We start from the raw sequence: 19,270 nt of genomic DNA on the forward strand, positions 1-19,270 counted from the left end.
TGGAGCTGGGGCAGTTCCAAGATGGACAGGGTTACAAAGTGGGACAGTAGGATGACAATCAGGGTGGTCTCATTTCTTGGCGGGGTCTTGGCATCGTGCTCTGTCTTGTTCCTGGATCTCAGGGACCGTTTGGGGGGTGGTTCTCCGTCTGCAGGGGGTGGGGTGCTGGTGTGGTGGTCCTGTGGTGGGGCGTCCTGTCCACTAGTGCCGGCGGAGGTGGTGGGCAGTTCATCGTCCATGCTAGTGTCAGGGGCCCCTTGCAGTGCCACAGTGTCCCTCCTGGTGTTAAGTATCTCCTTCAGCACCCCTACGATGGTACCCAGGGCGGAGCTGATGGCTCTGAGTTCCTCCCTGAAGCCCAAATACTGTTCCTCCTGCAGCCGCTGGGTCTCCTGAAACTTGGCCAGTACCGTTGCCATCGTCTCCTGGGAGTGGTGGTAGGCTCCCATGATGGAGGAGAGGGCCTCTTGGAGAGTGGGTTCCCTAGGCCTGTCCGCCCCATGTCGCACAGCAGCCCTCCCAGTTCCTCTGTGTTCCTGTGCCTCCGTCCCCTGGACCGTGTGCCCACTACCACTGCCCCCAGGTCCCTGTTGTTGTTGGGGTGGTGGGTTATCCTGGGTTCCCTGTAGTGGTGGACACACAGCTGATTGACGTGTCCTGGGGACGGAGGTATGGGCCTGCTGGGTGGGTGCTTTGCTGGTGTTACCAGAGGGTGGAAGGTCTGTGGTGGCCTGTCACTGGGTGTGGGGAACTGACTGTACCGAGGCCCACAATGGTCCGGGCTGGTAATCTGGATCCAGTTGGACAGAGCTGCTGTCATCACTGTGGGCCTCTTCTGTGGGTGGAGTGGAGATGTCTGGACCCTCCTGTCTGGTGACGTTGGGTAGTGGTCCTGCAGGGGGTATAAAAGCATGATTATTGCTTCCGTATGTGTCATGGTGGGCAATGGGTGGGTGAGCGTGTACCCCAGTGCTTGCATTCCTGTGTGTGGGCTTGTGTGATGATGTTTGAGGGGGGTGTTATGGGTATGTGCAGTGGGCATCCTTTAGTGATGGGTGTCCATGCTTTGTTGTGTCATGCAGGGCTTGGTGTTGGGATGGGTGGTTTGTGTTATTAGTACATTTGTGAGGAGTTGGAGTAATAGGGGAGGGGGTGAGGGTGGGGGTCTGTGATAGCATGCAGGTAGGCTGGGGGATATGATAGTTAGGATTTGACTTACCAGAGTCCATTCCTCCACCTGTCCTGCCATTTGATAAAGTGTTGTTTTGACCAATGACTTTGTGTTTCACCACTGCGCATATTAGTTGCTCAATGTTCACCAGTAGCACATGGTATGTTTTGTTCAGTTTAGCCGCTTATGGGCTTTGACATTGCATTAGTCATTACATTCTGTATTGTGCCTTTTGGCTTTGACATGGCATTAGCCATTACTTTCTGTATTCAGTTGAGCCGCCTATGGGCTTTGACATTGCATTAGCCATTACATTCTGTATTCTGCCTATTGGCTTTGACATGCTGTATCCAGTCTAGCCGCCTATTGGCTTTGACATTGCATGCCTATTGACTTTGACATGATGTATTCAATTTAGCTGCCTATTGACTTTGACATGCTATTAGATATTCTGCCTATTGGCTTTGACATGATATCATATATTACATTTTGTATTCAGCTTAACTGCCTATTGGCTTTGACATGATATTATACATTACACTTTGTATTCAGCTCCGCTGCCTTTTGGCTTTGACATGATATTATACATTGCATTTTGTATTCAGCTCAGCTGCCTATGGGCTTTGACATGATATAAGACATTGTATTTTGTATTCAGCTTAGATGCCTATTGGCTTTGACATGACACTAGACATTGCATTTGATATTTAGGTTAGCTGCCTATTGCCTTTAACATGACATTGCATTTGATATTTAGGTTAGCTGCCCATTGCCTTTAACGTGGAGTTCTGTATTTTTCCAAGCTGTGTTTTTGCACCAGAGAACCAAGATGTTTTGCTCTCACAGTAGACTAGACCTGATAAGAGAGAGTACATGGGCGTCGTTTCTCTTCCCTTGAGCTTGGGAACAGGAGTAGTCTTGGAGACCTGGCCAGTCTCCAAAAGGCTTGCTCAGTTTCCCAGGTCTGAGGGGAGGGGGCACACCTTTGTAACGAATGTAACAGGCTGCAGAGAGTCAGATTCGAATCTGCCGGACCTCGTGCTGGAGCTTGGCGCAGGCTGCCAGCAATCCCGTGTGGGTAGATGAATCTCTCTTTCTCGCGGCTGACAGGGGTCCTCAGCTTGCAGACCTTAGAAAGATGAAGCTGTGAATAGTTCCCACACGGTGAAGTATTTGTTTTGCTTTGCATTCAATATCTTATAAATATAACCTGCTGTGTATATTGCAAACTGATATATTTTGTTTGATTAACGCAGACTTGAAAGCTACTAATTCGTCATTCGTTCATAAACATTGTGGTTGGGGAAGAATAAAATAACAATAAAAGTCTTCTTTGACCTCACAAGTGCATTTCTGTTGTGTTATGTTAGTGCTTAGAGACTAAATAAGAGGAAAGCACTACAATTGGTACCTGGAGTCGTGGGGTGTCGGTCATTAAGAGGTGATTAAGAAGGGGTTTGACGAGTTAGTAGATTTCTAAGTGCACACTTTAAAAGTGTAATTGTTTTTTTGTTGTTTGGAGAATTACAGAAATTGTTTTCTGTTTGGAGAATCACAGTAGCACGGCAGACCATGTCTGAGAATACATGTGTTGATGAACTGCCTGATGGTGCTAAGAAAAACTGTGAATTGTTTTCTGTTTGGGGAATTTCAGAAGAAAATGCATGTGTAGCTAAAAGGCCTGATAATGTTTTGAGAAATAATTCCTGTTGTATATATGTAGAAAACGTGTGTTTTGGAAGTAATGATGACAGAAAGGTCTGGATACCTTTATCTGCTTACAGAGAAATGCAGGAGAAATGTAGGAAGTTGGAACATGAAAATAGGAATTTACGTGAGCAAATTAGCCCGACTGAAAGTTATAAAACTGCTGTTTTTGAAGAATCTTTCTTGTCCCATTCCAGTAATGAGGGGGTTAAGACAGCTCCGAGCTGCACTGAGTTTCCCTGTGAGCCAGGGTTTTTGGCAGACAAAATACATTCCTTAACTGATAACACGGAGGAGAGAGACCAGAATGTGATTTACGAGTTACCGTTGCAAAATGCACAAGTAAAAGGAAAGATTTTAGAGCAAGACACCCCGAGTTTCATTAGCTTGTTTGATTTTTGGAAAAAGAATAGCCCTCATTTGAGAGAAATCCTAACACTTTTGTATATGGTCACTGTGAAAAATTATATGCAGCTGCGCGCTTGTGATTTGGCAAATGAAATAATGCAGACTTTAGGTTTCTGCGCAGTGCAAGAAGGAAATACTTATGTATATTTAAATCAAGAACAAGGAAAGAAAATAGTGCCCCTAGCTAGAATCATACAATGGATCTGGTACTTGCAAGACAGGGCTAGAGTACCACAGGTAAAAGAATTATCAATGAAATTGTGTGCACCATTTGAATTCGTGTCTACTGAAGATAAAAAGCATGTTTGTTTTACTGATGATTCATTGACTGAAATGTTGTTTTCTGGCACTGTAGAAGGAACAGAGTTGTATAATGTGTGTCAGATTTTAAAGCAAGAGCTACGTGAGATGTGTCATTTTTATGCTGATTTTTGGTTCTTTGATAATGTTTTAGCACCTAACTGGTTCAATTACCTTGCAGATGTTAATGAGAAAAATGCAGAGAGAGAAGTGTTCACCCAGAATTCTGCCTTAGTGGGGATGGCTATGTGGGTGCCCCAGAAATGTGAAAAGGCCACTTACAGGTGGGCAGAGATGAGAGAGATGCCCATTCCCCTAGATTTGATAAAAACTGTGCAGCATGCACAAAAGCAATCTGTCATGCAAGCAGTCACAGAGCAGTTGGGGAGAGGAAAGTTACCAGAACAGAAATGGCAAATTGATCAGGTTTTAGGGAGAGTGATTGCTGCAAATTACCAAGGAAAAATCGAAATTATGCTGATACCTAGAAAAGAATCTGATTCATTCATACAAATTGGAGACAGAATGGCCCAACTTGGCAAAAATGCAGTGAATGGAGGTTTGGTAAAGAAGGAGTCTGCCCCAGCCCTTCTGACAGTGCAAGAAAAGGGAAGCTGTGGTGCAGCAGATAAAAACCTCAGTACTGATGTGTGGGCTGAAGCCCCAAGTGACCCTCCAGAACCTGCAGAAAATATAACAAAGGGCCTCAAAAACATCCTGCTGATTATAAAACAGGGAAAGAAAGAGGAAGGGTGCAGTTTAAATGAAAAATGTTATTTGCAAGAACAGTCATACTTGTTTCTTTTGCAGATCCGACCACGTTTCGCCACTGTCCCTGAGTGCGCTGTGTGGTCCCCCTTCCGGTGTGTGCGTGTGGGGTCGGGGAAGGGACCGAATCCCCAACCTGAACCTGGCTGAGTAAAGTGCCAGCACCATGGATCCATTTTGCGCAAACTGCGCCTTCAGTTCAAGTTCAACTTGTTTGCTGTGTTTTTTTTTTTTCCCCTCTCGTATGGAACTCTGACTTTTGCTTACCTTCCAGAAAACCTTTCAGGTGGACCGTGCACCTTTACATGAGCAGAACTCATGCCACATCAAATTGCTAACACTGTTGAATTAGAGACTCATTCAGAGAAAGAAAAAAAAAAAAAAAAAAAAAAATTGCCCAGTCTTTTCTATGTAGATGTATCTGATGTGAAAGGTTATGAGATCAATGTGTTAATTCACTTCTATTGCTTTACAGGGATTGCTTTGATCATTGAAATTTGATTTGCTGATAATGTTTTTTTTTGTGCTGATGTTTTTTGTTTTTGGTTTGACACAAGAGATATGTGAAACAAAAATTCATTGGTCAAAGGGCGGAATGTCCTGCCATTTGATAAAGTGTTGTTTTGACCAATGACTTTGTGTTTCACCACTGCGCATATTAGTTGCTCAATGTTCACCAGTAGCACATGGTATGTTTTGTTCAGTTTAGCCGCTTATGGGCTTTGACATTGCATTAGTCATTACATTCTGTATTGTGCCTTTTGGCTTTGACATGGCATTAGCCATTACTTTCTGTATTCAGTTGAGCCGCCTATGGGCTTTGACATTGCATTAGCCATTACATTCTGTATTCTGCCTATTGGCTTTGACATGCTGTATCCAGTCTAGCCGCCTATTGGCTTTGACATTGCATGCCTATTGACTTTGACATGATGTATTCAATTTAGCTGCCTATTGACTTTGACATGCTATTAGATATTCTGCCTATTGGCTTTGACATGATATCATATATTACATTTTGTATTCAGCTTAACTGCCTATTGGCTTTGACATGATATTATACATTACACTTTGTATTCAGCTCCGCTGCCTTTTGGCTTTGACATGATATTATACATTGCATTTTGTATTCAGCTCAGCTGCCTATGGGCTTTGACATGATATAAGACATTGTATTTTGTATTCAGCTTAGATGCCTATTGGCTTTGACATGACACTAGACATTGCATTTGATATTTAGGTTAGCTGCCTATTGCCTTTAACATGACATTGCATTTGATATTTAGGTTAGCTGCCCATTGCCTTTAACGTGGAGTTCTGTATTTTTCCAAGCTGTGTTTTTGCACCAGAGAACCAAGATGTTTTGCTCTCACAGTAGACTAGACCTGATAAGAGAGAGTACATGGGCGTCGTTTCTCTTCCCTTGAGCTTGGGAACAGGAGTAGTCTTGGAGACCTGGCCAGTCTCCAAAAGGCTTGCTCAGTTTCCCAGGTCTGAGGGGAGGGGGCACACCTTTGTAACGAATGTAACAGGCTGCAGAGAGTCAGATTCGAATCTGCCGGACCTCGTGCTGGAGCTTGGCGCAGGCTGCCAGCAATCCCGTGTGGGTAGATGAATCTCTCTTTCTCGCGGCTGACAGGGGTCCTCAGCTTGCAGACCTTAGAAAGATGAAGCTGTGAATAGTTCCCACACGGTGAAGTATTTGTTTTGCTTTGCATTCAATATCTTATAAATATAACCTGCTGTGTATATTGCAAACTGATATATTTTGTTTGATTAACGCAGACTTGAAAGCTACTAATTCGTCATTCGTTCATAAACATTGTGGTTGGGGAAGAATAAAATAACAATAAAAGTCTTCTTTGACCTCACAAGTGCATTTCTGTTGTGTTATGTTAGTGCTTAGAGACTAAATAAGAGGAAAGCACTACAATTGGTACCTGGAGTCGTGGGGTGTCGGTCATTAAGAGGTGATTAAGAAGGGGTTTGACGAGTTAGTAGATTTCTAAGTGCACACTTTAAAAGTGTAATTGTTTTTTTGTTGTTTGGAGAATTACAGAAATTGTTTTCTGTTTGGAGAATCACAGTAGCACGGCAGACCATGTCTGAGAATACATGTGTTGATGAACTGCCTGATGGTGCTAAGAAAAACTGTGAATTGTTTTCTGTTTGGGGAATTACAGAAGAAAATGCATGTGTAGCTAAAAGGCCTGATAATGTTTTGAGAAATAATTCCTGTTGTATATATGTAGAAAACGTGTGTTTTGGAAGTAATGATGACAGAAAGGTCTGGATACCTTTATCTGCTTACAGAGAAATGCAGGAGAAATGTAGGAAGTTGGAACATGAAAATAGGAATTTACGTGAGCAAATTAGCCCGACTGAAAGTTATAAAACTGCTGTTTTTGAAGAATCTTTCTTGTCCCATTCCAGTAATGAGGGGGTTAAGACAGCTCCGAGCTGCACTGAGTTTCCGTGTGAGCCAGGGTTTTTGGCAGACAAAATGCATTCCTTAACTGATAACACGGAGGAGAGAGACCAGAATGTGATTTACGAGTTACCGTTGCAAAATGCACAAGTAAAAGGAAAGATTTTAGAGCAAGACACCCCGAGTTTCATTAGCTTGTTTGATTTTTGGAAAAAGAATAGCCCTCATTTGAGAGAAATCCTAACACTTTTGTATATGGTCACTGTGAAAAATTATATGCAGCTGCGCGCTTGTGATTTGGCAAATGAAATAATGCAGACTTTAGGTTTCTGCGCAGTGCAAGAAGGAAATACTTATGTATATTTAAATCAAGAACAAGGAAAGAAAATAGTGCCCCTAGCTAGAATCATACAATGGATCTGGTACTTGCAAGACAGGGCTAGAGTACCACAGGTAAAAGAATTATCAATGAAATTGTGTGCACCATTTGAATTCGTGTCTACTGAAGATAAAAAGCATGTTTGTTTTACTGATGATTCATTGACTGACATGTTGTTTTCTGGCACTGTAGAAGGAACAGAGTTGTATAATGTGTGTCAGATTTTAAAGCAAGAGCTACGTGAGATGTGTCATTTTTATGCTGATTTTTGGTTCTTTGATAATGTTTTAGCACCTAACTGGTTCAATTACCTTGCAGATGTTAATGAGAAAAATGCAGAGAGAGAAGTGTTCACCCAGAATTCTGCCTTAGTGGGGATGGCTATGTGGGTGCCCCAGAAATGTGAAAAGGCCACTTACAGGTGGGCAGAGATGAGAGAGATGCCCATTCCCCTAGATTTGATAAAAACTGTGCAGCATGCACAAAAGCAATCTGTCATGCAAGCAGTCACAGAGCAGTTGGGGAGAGGAAAGTTACCAGAACAGAAATGGCAAATTGATCAGGTTTTAGGGAGAGTGATTGCTGCAAATTACCAAGGAAAAATCGAAATTATGCTGATACCTAGAAAAGAATCTGATTCATTCATACAAATTGGAGACAGAATGGCCCAACTTGGCAAAAATGCAGTGAATGGAGGTTTGGTAAAGAAGGAGTCTGCCCCAGCCCTTCTGACAGTGCAAGAAAAGGGAAGCTGTGGTGCAGCAGATAAAAACCTCAGTACTGATGTGTGGGCTGAAGCCCCAAGTGACCCTCCAGAACCTGCAGAAAATATAACAAAGGGCCTCAAAAACATCCTGCTGATTATAAAACAGGGAAAGAAAGAGGAAGGGTGCAGTTTAAATGAAAAATGTTATTTGCAAGAACAGTCATACTTGTTTCTTTTGCAGATCGACCACGTTTCGCCACTGTCCCTGAGTGCGCTGTGTGGTCCCCCTTCCGGTGTGTGCGTGTGGGGTCGGGGAAGGGACCGAATCCCCAACCTGAACCTGGCTGAGTAAAGTGCCAGCACCATGGATCCATTTTGCGCAAACTGCGCCTTCAGTTCAAGTTCAACTTGTTTGCTGTGTTTTTTTTTTTTCCCCTCTCGTATGGAACTCTGACTTTTGCTTACCTTCCAGAAAACCTTTCAGGTGGACCGTGCACCTTTACATGAGCAGAACTCATGCCACATCAAATTGCTAACACTGTTGAATTAGAGACTCATTCAGAGAAAGAAAAAAAAAAAAAAAAAAAAAATTGCCCAGTCTTTTCTATGTAGATGTATCTGATGTGAAAGGTTATGAGATCAATGTGTTAATTCACTTCTATTGCTTTACAGGGATTGCTTTGATCATTGAAATTTGATTTGCTGATAATGTTTTTTTTTGTGCTGATGTTTTTTGTTTTTGGTTTGACACAAGAGATATGTGAAACAAAAATTCATTGGTCAAAGGGCGGAATGTCCTGCCATTTGATAAAGTGTTGTTTTGACCAATGACTTTGTGTTTCACCACTGCGCATATTAGTTGCTCAATGTTCACCAGTAGCACATGGTATGTTTTGTTCAGTTTAGCCGCTTATGGGCTTTGACATTGCATTAGTCATTACATTCTGTATTGTGCCTTTTGGCTTTGACATGGCATTAGCCATTACTTTCTGTATTCAGTTGAGCCGCCTATGGGCTTTGACATTGCATTAGCCATTACATTCTGTATTCTGCCTATTGGCTTTGACATGCTGTATCCAGTCTAGCCGCCTATTGGCTTTGACATTGCATGCCTATTGACTTTGACATGATGTATTCAATTTAGCTGCCTATTGACTTTGACATGCTATTAGATATTCTGCCTATTGGCTTTGACATGATATCATATATTACATTTTGTATTCAGCTTAACTGCCTATTGGCTTTGACATGATATTATACATTACACTTTGTATTCAGCTCCGCTGCCTTTTGGCTTTGACATGATATTATACATTGCATTTTGTATTCAGCTCAGCTGCCTATGGGCTTTGACATGATATAAGACATTGTATTTTGTATTCAGCTTAGATGCCTATTGGCTTTGACATGACACTAGACATTGCATTTGATATTTAGGTTAGCTGCCTATTGCCTTTAACATGACATTGCATTTGATATTTAGGTTAGCTGCCCATTGCCTTTAACGTGGAGTTCTGTATTTTTCCAAGCTGTGTTTTTGCACCAGAGAACCAAGATGTTTTGCTCTCACAGTAGACTAGACCTGATAAGAGAGAGTACATGGGCGTCGTTTCTCTTCCCTTGAGCTTGGGAACAGGAGTAGTCTTGGAGACCTGGCCAGTCTCCAAAAGGCTTGCTCAGTTTCCCAGGTCTGAGGGGAGGGGGCACACCTTTGTAACAAATGTAACAGGCTGCAGAGAGTCAGATTCGAATCTGCCGGACCTCGTGCTGGAGCTTGGCGCCAGCTGCCAGCATCCCGTGTGGGTAGATGACACTCTTTCTCGCGGCTGACAGGGGTCCTCAGCTTGCAGACCTTAGAAAGATGTAGCTGTAAATAGTTCCTACACGGTGAAGTATTTGTTTTGCTTTGCATTCAATATCTTATAAATATAACCTGCTGTGTATATTGCAAACTGATATATTTTGTTTGATTAACGCGGACTTGAAAGCTACTAATTCGTCATTCATTCATAAACATTGTGGTTGGGGAAGAATAAAATAACAATAAAAGTCTTCTTTGACCTCAGAAGTGCATTTCTGTTGTGTTATGTTAGTGTTAGAAACGAAATAAGAGGAAAGCACTACACCACCGACTCCTGCGAGGCCCTCAGGATGCAGTATAGTCAAGACCTGCTCCTCCCATGTGGTTAGTTGTGGGGGAGGAGGTGGGGGTCTGCCGCCAGTCCGCTGTACCGCGATGTTGTGTCTTGAGACCACGGAAGGCACCTTCCCCCGTAGGTCGTTCCACCTCTTCCTGATGTCGTCCCGATTTCTTGGGTGGGCTGTCCCACTGCGCTGACCCTGTCGACTATTCTTCGCCATAGCTCCATCTTCCTAGCTATGGAGGTGTGCTGCACCTGTGCTCCAAATAGCTGTGGCTCTACCCATACGATTTCCTCCACCATGACCCTGAGCTCCTCCTCAGAGAACCTGGGATGTCTTTGCCGTGCCATGGGGTGGTGTAGGTGATGTGTGGGGTGGTGTATGTGATGATAAGTGTGGTGATATGTAGTGGTGTGTGGTGTTTTGTGCGTGGAAGTAGCATGGGTGATGGTGTTGTGTGCCTGTGGATGCTAGTGTTCTTGCTGGTGCTGTCTCTCTCTGGCTTTCGTTCGTGATTTGTTGTCGTAAGGGTTTGTGGGTGATGTGGGTGTGTGTTTTATATTGTATTGGGAGTGTGGGAGTGGTGTGTGTATGTGTATCAGGTGTGTGTATTTCAAATTGTCCAATGTGGCGGTGTTTTGTAGAAGTGTGTGTATTTTGAGCGCGGCGGTGTGTACCGCCAATGGAATACCGTGGTTGAAAGACCGCTGCGTGGATTCGTGGGTCGTGATAGCATGGGTGTATTTCTGTTGGCGTGATGGTGGAGGTTTTGTTTTCGCCAGTTTATCACTGGCCTTTGGTAAGGCGGACTTGTGTGGGTGTCTGAATTTTGTCAGATTTCGAGATGTGGTTTGTAATAGCTGTGGCGGAATTCCGCGGCGGTGTGTTGGCGGTGTTCTGCACGGCGGTAAGCGGCTTTTACCGCCAATGTTGTAATGACCCCCCAAGTCTTTACGTTCAAGTCATTATGCCTCACCGCAGTAGCTGTGAGGTTTTGCCCAGTCCCCAGGTTTACATGGTGTCAAAATCCATGGGTGTTGTGTGGCAATGCCCACGCCAATGCCCATGGAATGCCACCGGAAGTGCGGACTTAAGGCAACATAGTGACTTGCGCAGTCATGCCTTAATCTATAGCTAGATGGCCATTCAAAGCCATGCAAAGTGACTTGACATGGCCTCATAGATATGGTTTTGTAGGCTGAGCAGACAGAACTGCACAAAAAGTGATGCTCCAGTGGCACATGAAAATGCTTCCAAGTCTCTAATGGAGAAAAGTAGCCACAAAGTGGTTTGAAAGTCCATGACATGGATATTTGCTGACAAAATCCCAGGGCTGAAAAGGTATAGTAATTGATGTAGATGAGGAGCACGCTGATGCCAGCAGGCTTGCAGTTGGGGAGGGGAGTTGTAGCTGGTCAAGAAAAAGAAAAGTAAAGCATATACATTTAGTGGTTGGACTGCACAACGTAAAACCAGTAAAGGTGACCAAATTGTGTGATCCTAGCCAAATGTTTTTTTCCACTTTGCCTCCTCTTCCCCCATACATAACCGTATCCAGTGTCAGGTAAAATAGACCATGATGTTGTTCATATACAATGGTAACACAGGCCAGCGAAAGAGTGCAGGGCAGAAATGGTTCACCTGCCATTCCCTAATAGGAAATGTTGTCCCAGGTAGGGGGGTGGAAGAAGGAATGTTATCCAAACCTTTGTTGATAATTCTGGATATCAAACGTGTACTCTGCAGGGCAGTGTCATGATCTAACGTGCAAAGGTGAAACTGCTTTACATGCTGTGGAAAACTCCTATAGAAATTTGAAGCGACCACATCATACTTATGATGCATGATGCCTCTAAAAATGAAAGTGTGTCCAAAGGCAGGTGGTGCAGGACACCCTGGTTATTTCCGTCCTGTAGCTATCAGTAACCTTCCAATACATGTTTTCCTGTGAGTGTGATACCTGGTTGATATCAGGGCGGTATTGAACTAACAGATGTCCAGTACTGTTGTTGACCATGGGGTCACATGTAAAGGTCAGGAGGGCCACATGTGGCCCACCACCCATAACGTGCAGATCACTGGTCTATACCTGACATATACATATAGAATCATTGCTATTGCCCTTTGCACTTAAATATCAGCATGTATGTCACTTTACAGCTCCTGGCAGGGGTTTGGTAGACATCCTGTGTGCAGCAGTTAAACCTACTGCCATTCGTTCATCAGGTAAGCATGTCATATAGTGTTGTAGATAATTGATACCTTTCTCATGCAGAGTAACCAAATCCTTGTGGAAGGGCATTAGCAGATATAGGCCCTCATTCCGACCCTGGCGGTTTGAAACCGCCAGGGTGGAGGGCAACGGAAGCACCGCCAACAGGTAAAGCCGCGGTCAGAAAAGGGGAACCGGCGGTTTCCTGCCGGTTTTCCCCTGGCCCAGGGAATCCTCCATGGCGGCGCTGCTTGCAGCGCCGCCATGGGGATTCCGACCCCCTTCCCGCCAGCCTGTTCCTGGCGGTAAAACTCGCCAGGAACAGGATGGCGGGAACGGGTGTTGTGGGGCCCCTGGGGGCCCCTGCACTGCCCATGCCACTGGCATGGGCAGTGCAGGGGCCCCCTAACAGGGCCCCATCATGATTTTCACTGTCTGCTATGCAGACAGTGAAAATCGCGACGGGTGCTACTGCACCCGTCGCACCCTGCAACTCCGCCGGCTCCATTCGGAGGTCTGCTTCCTCGTTGCAGGGGCTTTCCCGCTGGGCCGGCGGGCGATCTCCTATAGATCGGCCGCCGGCCCAGCGGGAAAGTCAAAATGACCCCCGCGGCGGTAGCCCGCCGCCCGCCGGACTCGGAATGAGCCCCATAGTCACTTTTGCATTGCATCTGAATTCGGTGTCTAAAATGTCCCATTGTGTGAGTGCCAAGGGTGTATATTCACATACAATTCATGCAGAACATTAAGAGGGTCATTATGACCCCGGCGGTTGGTGATAATGTGGTGGTAGTACCGCTAACAGGCTGGCGGTACATACCGCCACATTATGACATTATGACATTCTGACCGCCATGACGGTAGCAGGCGGCGGGCCATAGATAACAATCTCCAGCCCGGCGATTGTCTGCAATGCAGACAGTGAAATTCTTTGTGGGGCCCTCTTACGGGGGCCCCACGACAACCCATACCACCATCCTGTTCCTGGCGGGAGAATCGCCAGGAACAGGATGGCGGCATGGGTTGTCAGAATCCCCATGGCGGCGCAGCGAGCTGCGCCGCCATGGAGGATTCTGATGGGCAGCGGAAAACCGGCGGGAGACCGCCGGTTTTCCACTTCTGACCGCGGCAAAACCGCTGCGGTCAGAATGCCCTGCGGGGCACCGCCAGCCTGTTGGCTGTGCTCCCGCCGACCCTGGCCCCGGCGGTAAGGAACCGCCGGGGTCAGAATCAGGCCCATTATGTAGTTGGTGTACAATTCATGACAAAGCACATAAGTACATGAAGCAAGTGCAAACTTTGTTCTCCTTTAATCTCACTAACCAATTAGATGTGTCTTGGAGCCAAAATATATGTGTACTATTGCAGCGACGTCCTGAAATAACTCATACATTGATGTCTGTCACAATTGTGGGAAGTATACACTTCTGTTCCGACCAACCCTCACCTTCAGCATTATTGCAAACATTGTGTCCAATTCACAAAGGTAAAAGTAGATGTTTGGTCTAAGTTTAGACCAAACGTTTAAGTTTATTTTTGTGAATTGGGTCCAGTGTTTCCTGACCTTGCTACATAGTTTTCTTCCAATGTAAGTCTACAAGTGGAAATAGATAAATCCATATGTAAGCATGGATCTAAGATCATCCTGTAATGCGCTGTCTTAACAGTCTTACACTTACTATCAAATGTAATCTGATGTGCAGCATGATCTGATTTCACACAAATGATGGATTGTGTGTACATATAAAAACAAGGCCTTGGATAAGACCGTTATTAAGATGTGAAACTATGTATTGGAATATATCTGGCAACATCATACAATCTACACGACAAGTGGCACATTTAGCATGTCAAGACTGCTTGTTGGTGTACACTATTTGACATGTGTGCATAGTTAGTACAGCTAGCTAGACATTACAAATAACATGCGAGCCACTGTTGGGAAGATGTGTGTTTTGGTCCCCCTTGGAAATGTTAGTATCATTTTGTGTGAGACAAGTATCCCAAAGTCAGCCCTTACTTCAAGGCACATGAAATATTTTACACTGACAAAACACGCACAAAAGGCATGCATGATATAGCATCCAACACCCAAAGGCTTCTTGTCCCCACACTGGGCATTGGCTGGTCCATTCCTTTGCCATTGCAAACAGCAGTTATAAGGCAGTTGGTTCGACAGTCAAGCTGTTGGCATTGCATTTATTCATTTAAATGCAAGTCTGAGGCTCATTTCCCCAGTTGTGTTCAGAACATTGCAAGTCCCTGCATGCACTCTAGTTAGTGGATCCAATGTGCTCCAATGAGGCAATGGCCTTATGACAACTGCAGCAGTTGCTCCTCAGATTACGTGAAAGAAGACATGAAAAACACACAGAAGCCATGTATGATACAACATCCAATAACCAAAGGCTTCTTGCCCCCACACTGGACATTGTCTGGCCCATTCCTTTGCCATTGCACACAGTAATTATAAGGCCCTTGGTTCACCAGTCATGGTTTTGGCATTGCATTTATTAATTCAAATGCAAGTGTGAGGCTCATTTCCCCATCTGTGTTCAGAACATTGCAAGTCCCAGGATGCACTCTGGTTAGTGAATAAAATGTACTCCAATGAGGCAATGGCTTTCTGACAACTGCAGCAGTTGCTCAGATTACGTGAAAGAAGACATGAGAAACACACAAAAGGCATGCATGATACAGCATCCAATACCTAAAGGCTTCTTGTCCCCACACTCGACATTGTCTGGCCCATTCCTTTGCCATTGCACACAGCAGCTTTAAGGCACTTGTGCCCTTGTTTCATCAGTCATGGTGTTGCCATTACCTGTATTCTTTTAAATGAGAGTGTGAGGCTCATTTCTCCAGTTGTGTTCAGAACATTACAAGTCCCAGGATGCACTCTGGTTAGTGCATCCAATGTGCCCTAGTGAGGCACTGGCCTTATGACTACTGTAGCAGTCATTCAGTGTATGTGAAAGAAGAAATGAGAAACATTCAAAAGACATGCATGATACAGCATCCATTACCCAAAGGATTCTTGTCCCCACACTAGACATTGTCTCATCCATTCTTTTTGCCATTGCACACAGAAGTTATAGGGCACTTACCCCACCAATCATGGAGTTGGCATTGCATTTATTCATTCAAATGCAAGGGTGAGGCTCATTTCCTCAGGTGAGTTCAGAACATTACAAGTCCTAGGATACACTCTGGTTAGTGCACCCAGTGTGCTCCAATGAGGCATTGGCCTTGTAAGTACTGCAACAATTTCTCAGATTATGTGAACAGTGACATGAGACACATGATGGTACAGCACTGTCACCACTCACATCATAATGCCAGACACATAATGCAGGCCATGCACTTACCGCGTCTCTGCTGCTCATGGTCCTCCAGCTGGGCATGGAGGATCAGCATGAGGACCTTCTTGTGTGGTGGCATAAGGAGGAGCTTGTGCACATGGGGCTGGGAGGATGGCTCAATAAGTTCAGATGGGCCCAGCATTTCAAGTCCTCCCAGTGCTTGCAGCATGTTCTGGCCAGCTAGTGGTATATTCTCACTGCACTGAGGCGCTCCACACTGTTGGCCCAGAGTTGGCTGTGACACTGCATTGCTTAGCTGGTCCTCTGGAGCCCCTTAAAGCTGAGGGTACTTTTCAAGCACCCCCCAGCTAATATGACCTATTCAGTTTCACTGAAGTGGTGTGCCTTCTCATCAGGTCCCTCAGCCATCTGGGGCAGTTTGAATAAACAGAGCAGCAGGATGGCAGAGGATCTTATTTGGAGATGAAGATGATGAAGAATGACCAAAAAATGGCTCCCTGCTACTTCCTATCATGGACTTCCTGCCTTGTATTTCCTCTGTCATTTCCTGTACGAAACATTGGGTTCTGGGACGTTTTCAGAATCCCTGCCCCGAGTGCAGAGTTTCCGCACCCAAGGTGTACTCTCCACAGCAGAGGCGCAGACTCCGCATTTGAGGTGGAGATTGTGTAAAATCTAAAAACACGTGAAAGAAGGGCAGGAAATCCATTTCGAGAAGGAAAGAGTGTTTAGGTACACACTACATTACATCAAAGCACAGTTTGCCTCTTTGCATTATGGTACATGCGGTCCAAATTCGGCACTTACATCAAAGTAGACTGTAATGTTTTACCAAAGTTGGAGCAGGCAGTGCTGTTCATCCCTAGACAAATAGGGCCTGATTCATAGATGGCCTATGCACTAGTGGCGAAGTCTCATCAGTCATGGGGGAGTCATTGCATTGAAGGCCAAATTTGCACACTGAGAACTCCAAGTGCGGGTGCCCATTGTGATTCAGGCCCATATGTGTTTCTGGATTTTGTCGTTCATCAGTATGGAGCAGCACTCCCAAAGCCCTTCAATAGATGGAGGGGCAGACATCCATTTTATGGTCATTCTGAGTCAGCCTCACTTCCAAGCAGGATCATCTGCCATCCTGCTACACTGTTGAACCCACCTCACCCAACATGGCTGAGGTACCTGAGGACAAGGGACCCACACATTCTGTGATACTGATATGAACATACTAACTGAGGGGATGCTTGATAGGTAGTCACTGCATTACGTGGGCCCAGAGGAGCAGATGAGTGCTGCTGCACACAATGAGATCTGGGACCTTATCACACATAGAACTCACTTTCCCTGTTTGCACCAAGACAGAGCTTAAAACACGTGTGCATGCACAAACAGAGAAAATGTGTGCTATTATATTGAATGGGCTGCCCCCTTGGCCGCCTCAAACTTGTGTTGCCCTTGGGGCAGTGAAGTCAAGTGAAAAATGGAGCTGCCTTAAAGCAGTCGCTCCGTGTAGCACTGTGCAGGCATCAACCCTCATGCACTTTAAAGGGGGATTAGAGATGCCCTTGCAGGCAGGTGCAGTGAGTGACTACACCTACCTGCAAGGGGATGTCTGGGACGTCCCTAGGACCACCTTTCTCCCCTCCAGAGGGCTGCCATCTGGAGATGCACTGACAGTGCCCCACCTTCTATGTGGCGCACTGTCAGTGAGCCTCTTGATAGTTTGTTAGCCTCTGCACCCGTATCTAATATACAGTGTGGTCACAGAGGTAAAGGCATTCTCTCATTTGCATGGTGGCTATGCCCCCATGAAATGAGTGGACACCCTCTGGTGATAGTGCAGGCAATATATGTACACCAGCGCTATCTGTATTACAGAAAGGGCACACACACATCTGCAGCCCTTTCTGTAATACAGAGGTGCCCTGGGGGTGCACTCAGTGAGTGCACATTCCCAGTGCACACCTGGGGAAATTTGTAGGATACCGCCAATGGAGTTTATTTACTGTGTGCTGCAGAGTAGTGTGTCTTTGTACCTGTGATGGGCCTAGATGTGCAATTACAGCAGGATGTGTGTCATATATCTGGCAAGGTACCTGTTAAGTTAACATGAGAAAGTGACATATCATCATAGGGGTATATTAGACCTGCATGTGTGACACATTCTGCATTACACACAATAAAAACTGCCTAGCTATTTCTGAATGGGACCAGTGGGTGTTAGTCTGATTCATGAGGAAGACCGTTTCTAATCACACAGCCCTGCCAAGTTTCAAAGGTCCATTCATGATATCACTGATCCAGGGCAGATGATCAGTATGAATTCTGGGACTTGTAGTCTTTTTTTAATTCTATAGTGAAACAGGAACACAAGTCCCAGTTTCTACCTTAATTAACCACAGGCCTGGAGTGGCACATCACATGAGCAGCTGCCAGACATGGCAGCTATGAGCATAGACTACCCATGTCTTTGCACTGGTCCACTTGTACTATGTTGACCATATAACAGATATATGGCCACACTGCCACATGACTTGCAGCACACACACATACAAGAGGCCAGATTCACCAAGGGCTTCTGCCCTCATGGCTATGGCCCCCAGTTGTGGGGGAGTCTCTGCACTTGGGGCAGGGTCTCTGCACTGCAAAATCTTATTTCTGTGTTTCCGCCTTGAATATAGAAACTCACCATCTAATGTGGCACCTGCATCCTGAGGGCAGAGGCTCTTAGTGAATGAGACTCCTCTTGTGAAACTGCCCAGGGAGGTCTCACACATGCACTGACATTAAAGTCCCCTGAGTCAATGGAGTCCTTAGAGCCATTGGTGGTCATTACAACCCTGGCGGACGGTGTTAAAGTGGCGGTAAGACCGCCAACAGGCCGGCGGTAAAAAAATTGCAATTACGACCGTGGCGGAAACCGCCAACAAAGACAGCCACTTTAACACTCCTACCGCCACTGCGGTACAAACAAACAGCGTGGCGGTCACCGCCAACAGACAGGTGGGAGACAATGTACCGCCCACACTATTGTGACAGGCCAATTCGCCACCTTTTCCGGGGCGGATTCACCGTGGGTAAAAACACGGCGGAAACAGGAATCCCGAAGGAAAAACGCTCACCTCTACACACCCCACGAGGAACGAGGACACCATGGATCCGGAACTCCAAATTCTACCTGCAATAGTCTTCCTGCTCCTCTACCAGGAACACGAACGCCGGCGGCGAAAACCACGGTGAGTACTGCACCTACGACACAGGGGAGGGGGGGAAAGGGAAAAAACAGGGACATACACACGCAACACCCCCACCCTCACCCACTACAACACACACACTAATGCATATCAATACATCACAGTTACACCCCCCAAACACCCCGGAAGAATGCAAAGACAATAGAAAATGAGAGTAATCATTGTAATATATTAAAAGCAAGTAGGCATAAATATATATATACACCCTGTACAAAATGTATACCAAGCATAGTAGTCCAGGTAGTGCTCTAATAAAGTCTGTGGAACACTGGGACCACACGGTATGGGTGAGGCCCAAGATCCCCGACCATGACGGAGAGAACACTGCAGGGGCATCAGAGAGCAACTTAACAGGCATCTCAGGGGGAGGGAAAGGGGGGGCACCTCAGCTGGTTGAGAGCACAACACCAAATCCACAAGGGGGACACATGCCCACTGTTCCATCCTGGGGAGTGCAAAGCCACAGCCTCTCAAG

Source organism: Pleurodeles waltl, chromosome 3_1, assembly GCF_031143425.1.
Source record: "Pleurodeles waltl isolate 20211129_DDA chromosome 3_1, aPleWal1.hap1.20221129, whole genome shotgun sequence".
NCBI lineage: Eukaryota > Metazoa > Chordata > Amphibia > Caudata > Salamandridae > Pleurodeles > Pleurodeles waltl.